The sequence below is a fragment of the Poecilia formosa genome, unplaced genomic scaffold, assembly GCF_000485575.1.
Source record: "Poecilia formosa unplaced genomic scaffold, Poecilia_formosa-5.1.2 Scaffold304, whole genome shotgun sequence".
NCBI lineage: Eukaryota > Metazoa > Chordata > Actinopteri > Cyprinodontiformes > Poeciliidae > Poecilia > Poecilia formosa.
Window position 1 is genome coordinate 387,072 of NW_006800243.1, and position 11,552 is coordinate 398,623.

At 34.8% G+C, this 11,552-nt stretch overlaps 1 long non-coding RNA gene across 2 annotated transcripts in view; it reads right to left on the reverse strand.

The window, feature by feature from the left end:
• LOC103152195 (uncharacterized) overlaps positions 1-11,552 on the reverse strand; it is a 71,038-nt gene that overhangs the window by 10,271 nt on the left and 49,215 nt on the right. Inside the window, exons 1-2 of one of the 2 annotated variants that reach the window (XR_001658709.1) lie at positions 4,876-4,905; positions 2,005-2,110 (exon numbers count right to left, since the gene is read on the reverse strand). This is a non-coding gene — a long non-coding RNA (uncharacterized LOC103152195). Of the gene's footprint in view, positions 1-2,004; positions 2,111-4,875; positions 4,906-11,552 lie in introns of those variants that run through there. The other variant, XR_001658710.1, reaches the window with a different exon arrangement.

The following is an 11,552-nucleotide window of genomic DNA, read 5'->3' on the forward strand; positions in this document are numbered from 1 at the left end:
CTTGAAATAAGACAGAATTAACTTACAGGTAACTTTTCAACAATAAGAATGAACTTGTTTTAAATCAATAATTCCTTAATATTGAAAAAAATATTTGTTCCACTAGCAGACTATTTCACTTACAAGATTTTTTTTTCTCCATTTTTGGTAAAGTAATCTGCCAATGTAACAGAACTGCGTTGCTAGGTAACGGGCTGGGCTTGGCTGGCGTTGCTAGGTAACGGCACAGTTCTCTTTGTGAAATAATCTTCCAGAGGAACAAGAACTTTTTGGCGTATATTAAGGAATTATTGTCTTAAAACAATCTCATATTTCTTACTGAAAAGTTATTCAAGTTAATTTTTTCTTATTTCAAGTATATTAAGATATTTGCACTAGAAACTGGATAAAAAGTACTTGGTAAGATTTTGTGGTTTTGCAGCGACAATTTATAATTTAGACAAATATAAAAGTTAACAGTGACCACATTCCACAAACTTTACTTTGAGAAATATGGAGGTGGTTCAGTATCTGTACATCTCTATAGAAATATCCCAAAAGCAAAATGGATAATCATTTTATAATGTTGCTGATTTTTGAAGGATATCAGGCAAACCTAACCAACTGGATAAACATTTTCTCTGCCTGAAAGTGAGCATGAAGATTGTCATGTTGAATCGGATCAGCTTAATATTCTTGCTTGGATTTGTTAAAATGCAGAATGTATCAACAGCTCTGCTGATTAAGACGTTGACAGCAAATGCTAAGTGGTAGGGATACAAAGTGCATTCTTCCAGTGTCATGACAGCATTATAATTACATTAATAATATTTGATGGGCACATTTTCCAGCCCTGGTGACGGATCCAAATTGGAGCATAACAGTAATAATACTGACAGACTCGTTTTCTCTTTTTGCAGTGTTAGGTGTGTTGAGTAAGTGGCACACTATCGCTGCCAGCTGCGTACAATTTAAGCTGTTATCTTAAGTCTGTTTATTTCCACTGACAGTTTATTAGTCTCTCTGCTTGACAGATGGGTCAAAGAGGAAACTGTGCGTCCGCACATTAACTTAGTCTTCAGCAGTTAATTATTTAAAGGAAGGCAGCTGCATCTGGCTCCCGCTATAAATAAAAGACATCAGGTTTGGTGTTGAAGCTGACAGCACAGCAGGACAGCACATCATATCTGCCAGAAAATTACTTCATTACATGTTGTCATGATTCATTAAGGATGCTCTAATGGGACAGAAAGGATAGGCGACACATGCATGTAACATGAGGACATGCTCAACTGGAGGTCAGACGGTTTTTACAGCAGAAGATTTCATTAGATGCAATGGATTTTATTCATTTTAACTAGCTGTTAATTTCTGTGTTGAACAACAAACCACTTGGTTACTTTCTTCTCTGCATTTGAATTTCCTCCAGATTGCATCAAATTTAGTGGAAAAGCTTTAAAAAAAAACATAAAACAATGTGGATGAACTTTTTGTGCCCAAACTTTTTGTCATATGGGCCAAACTGTGGAGTTGAAAACTAACAACCCAAAATCAAGTAAATAAAGAAGTTCAATATTTTTTCTAAAATAAATATTTATTGTAGATCTAAGATTTGAAAGGGTTTTTTACTTTGGCATATAAAATATAAAGTTGAAAATTTTCTAGAAAAAAAAATTGTAATGGAGATTAATCTCAGAAATTTTCTAGATAAAAAAATGTCCGAACTCTTTAACTAAAAATAAAAGCGGTTGACTTGCCAGCAGAGCATTATAAGCTAGCAAAGTCAAAAATAAAGAACCATTCTCACCAACTGAGCTGTTCAAAAGAATCGAATCACTAATGAACGACTTGGCTTCCTTTAATCATATAAAGTAATCCTGGAGTTGTTTTCACAGACATCTTCAGTTTTTCTTGAGTGACCCGGCATTAAGCCATTTATCCATTATTTTTTGTAAGTTGGTAAGCTAGCTGTAGCATCGCACTTTGGGCTGATGTCACAGTAAAACAGTTGCTTACATGCGGTACCTTTCGGACCACTAGAGGGCGCCCAGGAACAACATTTTGTGACGGACTGACAGACATGCATCAGTGAACTCACCTCAAGTTTAACTGCATTCATTCTCTGGAGTATCTGAAAAACACACAATTCAGGTAAATATTACTTAAATGTATACAAATATTCACATGTTCAAAACTTATTTTAATGGCTTTTAAACTAAAACCTCCTTGGTTATGCGCAAGAAAAAAATGAAACAAAATCCACATTTTTTCAAGAGTCAGTTGAAATTAGTCAGAGTTAGCTTCTCAGATATAAAATATGAAACTTCTTTGAGAAGGTGATCGATAAGAAATTAATGTTTAGCAAGTCAAAAAGTGGTTTGGATTGGGATTATGTAGCCTCTATTAAACTCAATATGCAGCAATCAAGTATCTCTTTACTGTTCTGATCAACCTTTAGCCCTGTTAGCATCTCCATGGCAAAACTAAGTTTCTTATAAACTGATTTATTGCTCTGTAAAAAAAAAATAAAACAAAGAGGACAGTTTTCTTTACTGTTCTGAAGAGAGGAAGTTAAAAATGTCAACAGATTTTGGTCCTTTAATGATTTTGAAGAGGCCAAAATGAAAATAAGTTTGACGCTAGTGTTCTCAAAGGGCCGGTTGTACCACCATGCATTGATAAAACCCATTAATCTGCAAAAATAATATCTGTCTCTGCATCTGGAATTTTTAAAAGTAAATGATATTTAGTTTTAAAAATATCAAAACATTGTTTTAGAATTTTTTGCGATCAAAATCACAGAATTCTTGTTGCTAATTTAGACATTTTTGCAAGGAATTTTGCAATATTAATGACATTAAATGTGACTTTTGTTATTTTCAGTATCAACATCAAATAAGGTGGAGGAAGCAGTGTAGTAAAAGTGGGAAATGCTGCCACCTTCAGGTGGGAGTTAGCATCTCTTAAACCAAATTGACGATTTTCGCAAAAAAAAAAAAATAAAAAAATCACATTTATGCATTATGTTGGGATTTGTTGAGTTTGGATTCTAAACTTGAGTAATTTGATGTAATTTGGCATCTGGAGTCACATAAACGCTACGGCAGTCCAGATTTGGGTCACTGTATGGACAGAAGATTGTAGGTCTTTCTTGTTTTTTCTTTTTCTCCTGATTTGACCTTAATTTGATTAGAACAACAGACGATCCATGCTGTCCAGACTCCTTTGTAGCTACAAGAGCACATGATCTGGTTGCCCTCCAGAGGGAGGAAGAGTCGGTTTATACAGCTTTGAACCCAGCAGTCAATAACCCATCAGCAGCGATGGCACACAAATACAAACAGGCAGTCAGCTGTGAACAAGAGAGCAGCTGCACATCCCGTCACACTCACAGCCCTCACCCTCAAACACAATTACACTTTTCTTTGTCACGCAGACATGCCTCTACAGAGCTGAGAAACGAGCACAATTAGACAGTTCACAGCTACGTTTCTGAAAGGAAAGTAGAGGGGAATGATAACAGAGGGATTTATGCTCACAAGGTGACAGGATTTGGTTCATCTCGCTGCAAAAACAAAATATTACCAAGTAGTTTTGGTCTAATTTTTTGTGAAAATGTCTTAGTGCACCTGAAATAACACAAAGCTAAGTAGGAGCTCGTCCAATAAACACAAGTTTTGAATTAATTGCAAAAACACTATTTTTGTGTCTTTGCAGTGAAGGGGTATCCTCTCAGATTCCTCTCAAGTTGCACTAACAGGGTAATAAACCTGATAAACATGACATTCAGAAACAGTTTTTCCTTCATTCCTTTTCTAAATGAAAGTTCAGTCATAAAGAGTCACCTGCTACAAACAGAAATTCAAAGGTCAAATAGAAAGTTGAAGTAGCAGCAAAGCTAACAACTTTGAGGGTTCAGTGAAATATCAAACCTATAAAAACGTTTGGATTCAAGGATTCTCAGTTTCAGCTTTTTTCTTTTGTTTTATGGTACTTTGATTTTTTTTTTGTTGTTGTTGCTTTTAAATAATTTCATTAATTATATTTATTTATGACTTTTTAATACCAGACAGATTTTAATAAAAATATCCTTTTTATTTATAGTTTTAGTTTATAAAGTCTGGATGTTTCTCCCACTTTTTCTGTTGACATCAAATGTATTGTATAAATTAGTGTTCCAGCTTTACTTCCCATAAAAAGAGACTTTTCATAAAACCCCTCAATCTAAACCATTAATCTAATTAATTGAAGACTGCTCCACATGCTGAGCCTCCACCTTGTAATTCACACGTCCACTTAATAAAACAAGTCAAAGGAAATTATTCCCATTCAAAACTAGGAGCAGCTGCTGTTTGACATTTACAGATATACTCAGAAATATGAAGAGATTGTTGATTAGCATGTTACTCCGACCTGACAAAAGCTGAAATGAAATTAATGTTTGAAGAATTTAATAATTAGAAACTGAGGACTGCTTGTACTACAAACACAAAGGCTTCTAATTACAATCACCCTGAACAGTAACTATTACACCGCAGGTGAATCACACACCGTCATGTGATTTATGTCTTGAATAGAGGAAGTTGTTTTTACAGTTCCTCCTCCCCTTCATATAACGCGTTGGTGGGTTGAAAAAGCCGTGCTCCTTATTGTTATCACTGGCTTACCTCATAACCTCATCCTTAATTGGCACATTGCTGCAACACTGGCAATTTCTGCTGTGTATTTTTAGACATCAAACCAAAGTTGCAGTTCTCTTGAGGTTTTGACGAGCATAAAACTCCTTCCTCCATTCAATTTAAGCTTTGAGGGGAAGAAAAAGCTCCAGTCTGTGTGATTTTATGTATTTTTCCTCAGTAGAGCTGTTGGTTGAAATCTATAAGGATGTTTTCACACCTGATAGTTCGGTAGACTCGGACATTTGTTACATTTTCAGCTGCTGCGGTTCGATTTTCACTCAACTAATTGAAAAACCAGTTCCCCTCCTCGCCTGTGGGGGCGCTGCATCAAGAATAACTGAAGGAAATGACAAAAGTCTCTTCAGAAGACACAGAGCAAAACTTCCTTATTCAAACATAAGCATAATATAAACGAGAATGGAGGCGTCAGATTTTAGCGGTTGGATGATTTCTCCATTGATATAAATTACTAGTTTGGTTTCGCCTATTAGTCGCTTGTCTCATCCTGGACCAGACGGTCCAGGATGAGGAGGAATCTGTCACAAAAATGGTCGTAGCATCCTGATTTCTTACCACATTTTTATAAAATATGACTGATGTTCTGATACGTAAAATATGTTTTCTCTGGATATAAATCTATAAACAGTTTGGTTTCTGTCAAGATGGAAGAGAGGACTAAACACATTCATCTTTTATATTAATCTAAAAATAGCTTTGATAGAGAGATAATGTAGCGGCCTCTCGGATTGAACAGCCAGACGCAGGGAGTTTGAAACGGGTGCAATTTAATCTCAACCTTTCTTTCCATTGACACCGTAAAAACTGTAGCATAAAACAAAATAATACAGAACCGTTGGACATACTCGGCTCTCGTATAAAATCAACATATCAATATTCAGTTATACACAAAAAAATACGTTATGTCCTTTAACTCGTTAATATACAGTTTCGTTTATAAACCACGACATTGTACTGTTTCTTAAATAAACCTATAACATTTCTCATTACAAATCACAATTACATATATTTATACCTCATTCTGCTTTCCGAGGGCGCTATTTTAAAGATTTTCTCCGGGTTTCTTTATAATCTAACGTTGTCTCATGTCGCAGGGTGTTGCTAGGTAACCACAGAATAAACAAAGAAGAAATCTACCGTTCTTTAAAATGAAAGCATAAATTAACCACTAGGAGTCACTGTTGGACCAATGAACAAGGAGAATTTTCCAATTTAGCAGTTATTTACAGATAATATAAATTCCGATACGGACAAACCCTCCCGCAAAAGTAACGTCCAGGTAGAACATTTTAAAAGAAAGATGGGCCAGGTGATTGGCGCCGAGTTAAAATAAAAATTAAAAAAGAGAGGCACATAGTCAACTTCCACTGATTTCATTTTTAACAGGAAGCCTGTTTAGTTTGAGGCCTGCGTCCCTCCAACCGCTCCTCGCATATTTTTAAATACATTATCAATAAACAACAATAACAGCAAACTGGTAGACTAAATAATCCTTACCTAAGAAAACTGAGAAAATTGGGACTCAAAGTGGCTCATGACTGTAATCTGCGGATGAACGTCCAGACTAATCCGGTTTAAACTGGTTTTTCTTTTAGTGCAGTTTTATTGTTGGATTACTGCCCCCTTATGGCCAAGAGAGGTATCGGTGGTCTAATTCACCTAACTAAATTTTGTTGTTTTCACACAAAAACATTTCATTAGGTTAACATGCGACAAAATCATATCTTTACTAGAATTAAACACAAACGCACACATATTTATCTGTTAATTTGAAATTAATTATTAATGTGAACTGCCCTGTTCCACTTCTTTGAGAACTGGTCAGTAATTTCACTTTACATAATTACATTTAGTTTGTTAAAATTTAACAAACCATGGCTCCTATACTTACTGAAATATTTCATCCAGTTTGATGGTTGTTATGACTACCGCCACATTCTACAAACAAAAGAGGGAATTAGTCCGGTTTCTTTGTATTGCAGGTTTAAAAATTACAGCAGCTACAGCAAAAGGGAAAATAACGCAGATAAATAAATTTAAACCACTTATATTCTGCTTTTTGCTCTGTGGGTCGGCTTTACTCTACACTTCATTTTCAAATGCACTTCCCTGCATTTGAAAATATCTCATAATTTTCAATCAAGAAAAGCAAATTAAATATCAACCTTTGTCATCTCCTCCCGAACATCTCTTATTTTCATTACATATCTAATATTTCTCTCACCCGACATGGTGTCCAGCTTTCATTGCTTCATTACCAGCAATGAAAACTCCAAAAAATGGAGAAAGAAAGCGGGACACCCACACAGATGCTTGAGGCAGGCCCTTCATGAATACTTTGTATATTCAGTCCTTGGTTTCGGTTTTGATCCACAGAGCCAATTTTGCTTCTGTGTAAACCTCACATCTAGAATTACTTGGGGGACGATGTCCTGCAACCTTTAGATGCATCTGCTTCAAACAAGCCTCAGTCAAATATTCAGGTCATTATCAGGACTCTGTAGCGCTGAATCTCATCAGGAAGAAGTTATGCACTCATTTGATTCTCTAATTTGGACCAGAGAAAACTTTAAAAGTTGCAGAACATCAACTCTCAAGGACTGGCTCAGAAAAAATAAACCTTTACCACGCCACGATTTTTTGACTCCTCTTAATGCACAAGGGAATTCAAACCAAAAGAAAAACTCAGAGACTTCGCAAAAAGCAATGCAAGGAAATAAAAGATACCTTATCAGAGATGGTGAGCCACAGTTTAAACAATGAAATGGATGGACTGTAAAAAAAAAAAATAAAAGAATAGGGGAAAAAATAATTTTTAGACCATCTGAAATCCCAGTTGTTTTTGACATTTTCAATTATCGTTAGAGAGTTTTTTGTTGTTTTTTCCTTCTTTCCCATTTTCAAGAGTCCAACAGTATAACTAAACAGTTTCTGCTTGTTTATGGCCTCTTAAAATAAAATTTGATGTTCACCATTTTAATCTGTCTTGTACCAACAATCTGATATCCTTCATTATGTTGCTCAGTTGTACAGAAAATTATTTGGTAGGTGTATTTTAAGTTTGTGACTTATTTTAGCATAGCAAAACAAAAAATAAAACCCCCAAAAATCAGATTTTTGTCTTACAGTTATGTTGTTTTTAATGCATGGCGATGCCACTGCTGTGTGTGATTTAATGTAAGGAAATGTTCAGAGCATAAATACGTCTCGGCTCAGAGACAACAATTTACATTGCATTCATGGATTCTAGAAATTAAAAACTGCAATTTATGCAGCAATATAGGTATGCAAAATTAAATCCAGTATGTTTAATTATTAAAAATGTTGTGCTTACATTCTAGACAAGTATGTAAAATGTAATTTAACATTTAAAGCGATTTCCCTGCTGTGAGTCGAACATTTCCACTAAGTCTCAGGCTCCAGGCTCTGAATCCGCAGCATGGGGCGAGTCAAAGATAATCATGGAAGAGGAGCAGCTAAATGTTTGGTGACTTTGGGTTTTTAAGATACAGACAATTTGACATGACATATGCAATTTGGAAAACATGTCACACCACCATAAGCTGCATAGACTGCATGACTCGGATTCCCACCTGAGGCAGAAAGAGGGAAATGTGGAGGTGTCTGCCTCCCACTTGCATTCAGATCTGCCTCACCCTAGCAGAGCATAAAGCAAGAAAACTGACATATTTCATGTTTTCTCCCTTTTTGTTGATAGGGAATCGGGTCATTGAGCTCACTGCTGCTTAGGCAAATCTGTCTGGCAGGAAAACTTACAGCATATTGCACTATGCTTCATTTCAACTCTAAGCTTTGCTGTAAACTATTAACTTTGTCAGATTTGCAACAGAGGAAAGCAAAGAGAAAGAGTTTGGCTTCACTATAGACATCATGCGTTTAAAAAGACATTTGTAAGAAGGCTGTTTTAAAGGCCGATTATATATATATATATATATATATAAAAAGAAAAATAACCCAACTGTAGAAGCCTAATAGAGTTTGGTGTGACAGATGTTGCAGCTAGAGTTTAGGAAAGGTTGCAAAGCTCTTCAAGTGCAAGTTGTTCTGCAGAAATATAAAAACAGTTATCAGTGAAGTGTAGTTGAGTTTATTGTAAGTTTAGGTCTAGAGTTGGGCGATATGGACTCATGATATTTTGTGATAAAAGTAATAGTATTTTTGTAGATAACTTTAGGTATCTGTGACTGAAAGGAGTGCAATTAATATCACTAAGCTGCACATTAAACAGTGCACACACTAACTGTTTAATCTTTATTTCTTGATGCTCTAAATATTAAAAAAATCAGTGGAGAAAACAGTAAAACTAACATCTCGACAATACGGACTGTTTTGGGGGATTAATTGGAATTTATTGTGATAAAAAAAAGAGCTAAATTCTTATGATAAAAAAATTTAATCACAATAAATGATGAATGGTACAGATCTTGGCTTTGCTTTAGGCTATGCTGCAGACTTCATGTGTAGATCAGGTGGTTACCGTGGCAACCAAAAACAAACTTAATGAAGGCTAAAAGCGTTTCAACATGATCAGTGTCTCCGATATTCTCTTGTCTTAAAAAACCAACTCGATCGCTGCTGTAAATCTGAGCTGTAAAAACACAACTGAAGTTACACCAGAAGTTAATTCCTGCAAAGATTTTTGTTTGTATTTTGTCATATTTCCATTTTTATGCCTACAAAGTGTTGCACACATGAACCTATCTTATTATATTTCCCATCAGTCTAACCAAGATTGTTCTTGGTCTTATCTCATTAAAGAATGTGTTTCAGCAGAGCTCTGGGAAATTAATGTTTTATGACAAAAGGATCATTTGGCCTTTTATAGTTCAATCTCACAAAAGGTTTGTGTTTTGCATTTAAATGTTTGCATTTACTTTGGGAAGCATTATCTACACAATAGACCTGAGTAACGGCTTATCTCCAGCATTAATAAATCAGAATACATGCACCCCTCCAGAGCTGTTTACTTATTGTAACTGCAATAAAAAGTTTCTATTCCCAAATTAAATAAAAAGAAACAAAAAAAACTAATTCAGGAGTTAGTTCAATGTTTGATTTTTTAAATATTTCAAAGTATCAGAGGCACATCATGTTTGTTGTCCTTTTATATTTTAAAAGCTTTGAAATGATAGCTGCACAAATAATGTTTTGCAGTGTAAAACACCCTTTTTTCGATCTGGTAATGACCTGATCAGGCTGAATATGTTGACATGTAAATCTTAAAGGGATACATGATTGGCTTAGATGTTTTGTAATTTTCCTTTTAACTAAAAAATGGCTTTTTCTGATATGTTAAAACTCAATTATTGAAAAAAATTATAACTTTTGTTACATTTTTCACCTGGTCGTCATTTTTTCTCCTGCATGTTGGGTTGATGAATAAACACTGAAGGCTAACGTTACCTGAGTTGTTGCTCATCATATTGCATTTGACTGCTGTAAATTTAGACGCACTGTCTCACAGATAGCAGCAATTAAACAAAAATAAATATTAAATTAGTAATTTCCCACATGGAAAAAAAGATTTCAACATTCCCTATGCTCTGGTTTAAATTGGAAAGGCTGTTTGGCAAAACAAAGCCAACACAATTGGACCAAGCATATTTTATTTACCCAGAATGCATTGCCGCGTAAACATGGCAACGTCCATGTGTCAATATTTTATTAAAATGTATGAAAACTAAACAGCCTACAGTAACTTTACTGTATTGTTTTTACATCTAACATAAATGTCCGACTTCCTGGCTTAAATTAGGTTAATTAAATAATTTGGTTTTAAAACTCTGAATGTTCTTAAAGGGCCAGGATGTATTGATAAAACCCATTAAACTGTTCAAATATCATGAAATAGTAATATAAGTTTCTGAATTCAAAAAGTTTCTTAAATTTAAATATTAAACATGTTTTCACACTGATCTAGGATTTCTTATTTTGTGCAATCAAAATCACAGATTTTGTGACACTAATTTAGAAATATTTTTAAGGAATTTTTATGGTATTTGTGGTAATGTATGATATTAATTGTGACTTTTTATCAATCGCCATATTGATCACAGGTTATAACTTATCAAGTAAATCTGTGGCAGCCGCCACAAAGCTTTTGGCCAATTTTGAGAAAAATTTGCAGTAAAATCAGAAAAAATGTGGATATCTGTTGATTTTGTGTGAATTTTGTGCGAGTTAAAAACTGGATGTAATTTGGATTAAATGCCAGATTTGAGTTTGATACATGTATTCTAGGACATTATGCTAATTTGACTTACAAATGTTAATTACTGAAAATAAATGCTTTGGTTGAAGCATTTATTTTTAATCTGCTTACTGTAGCCAGATTATACAAGATCTTATGAAACTTGGGGAAGATTAAAAGAAAACAGTTTTTCACCACAGGTACTGAATGAGAACGTAAGAGGAATATTTTCACCTCCACCCTTGGGAAATGTTAAGTTATGCTGCTGTTTGATATGATAAATGCAGTATTTAGCAACACTAAACCACAGAAGACATATTTTCTTTTTCTAGCACAGCAAGGCTCATTACTTTCTGAACCAAGTCTACAAAACCAAGATCCATCTGTGGCCTTTTAAGAGTAAATGTCACATCAGGACAGATAATAAGGTCTGGACAAGAGCCGTCGATGGGGCAACATCTGATAGAAGAAAAAACATGCAACAGTTTTTAACGGTTCACTACACGGCATAAAAATGTCCGTCGTCAGTCATTTAGTGTTTTATTGATTCCAACAAACGCATCAGGAGATGAGAGCAGGAAGCACCATAAATCACTCATGAAGTAAATGTCACTGCGGAGAAGCTTTGGTAACACTTTATTTGAAAGGGGGTGAATAAGACTGAC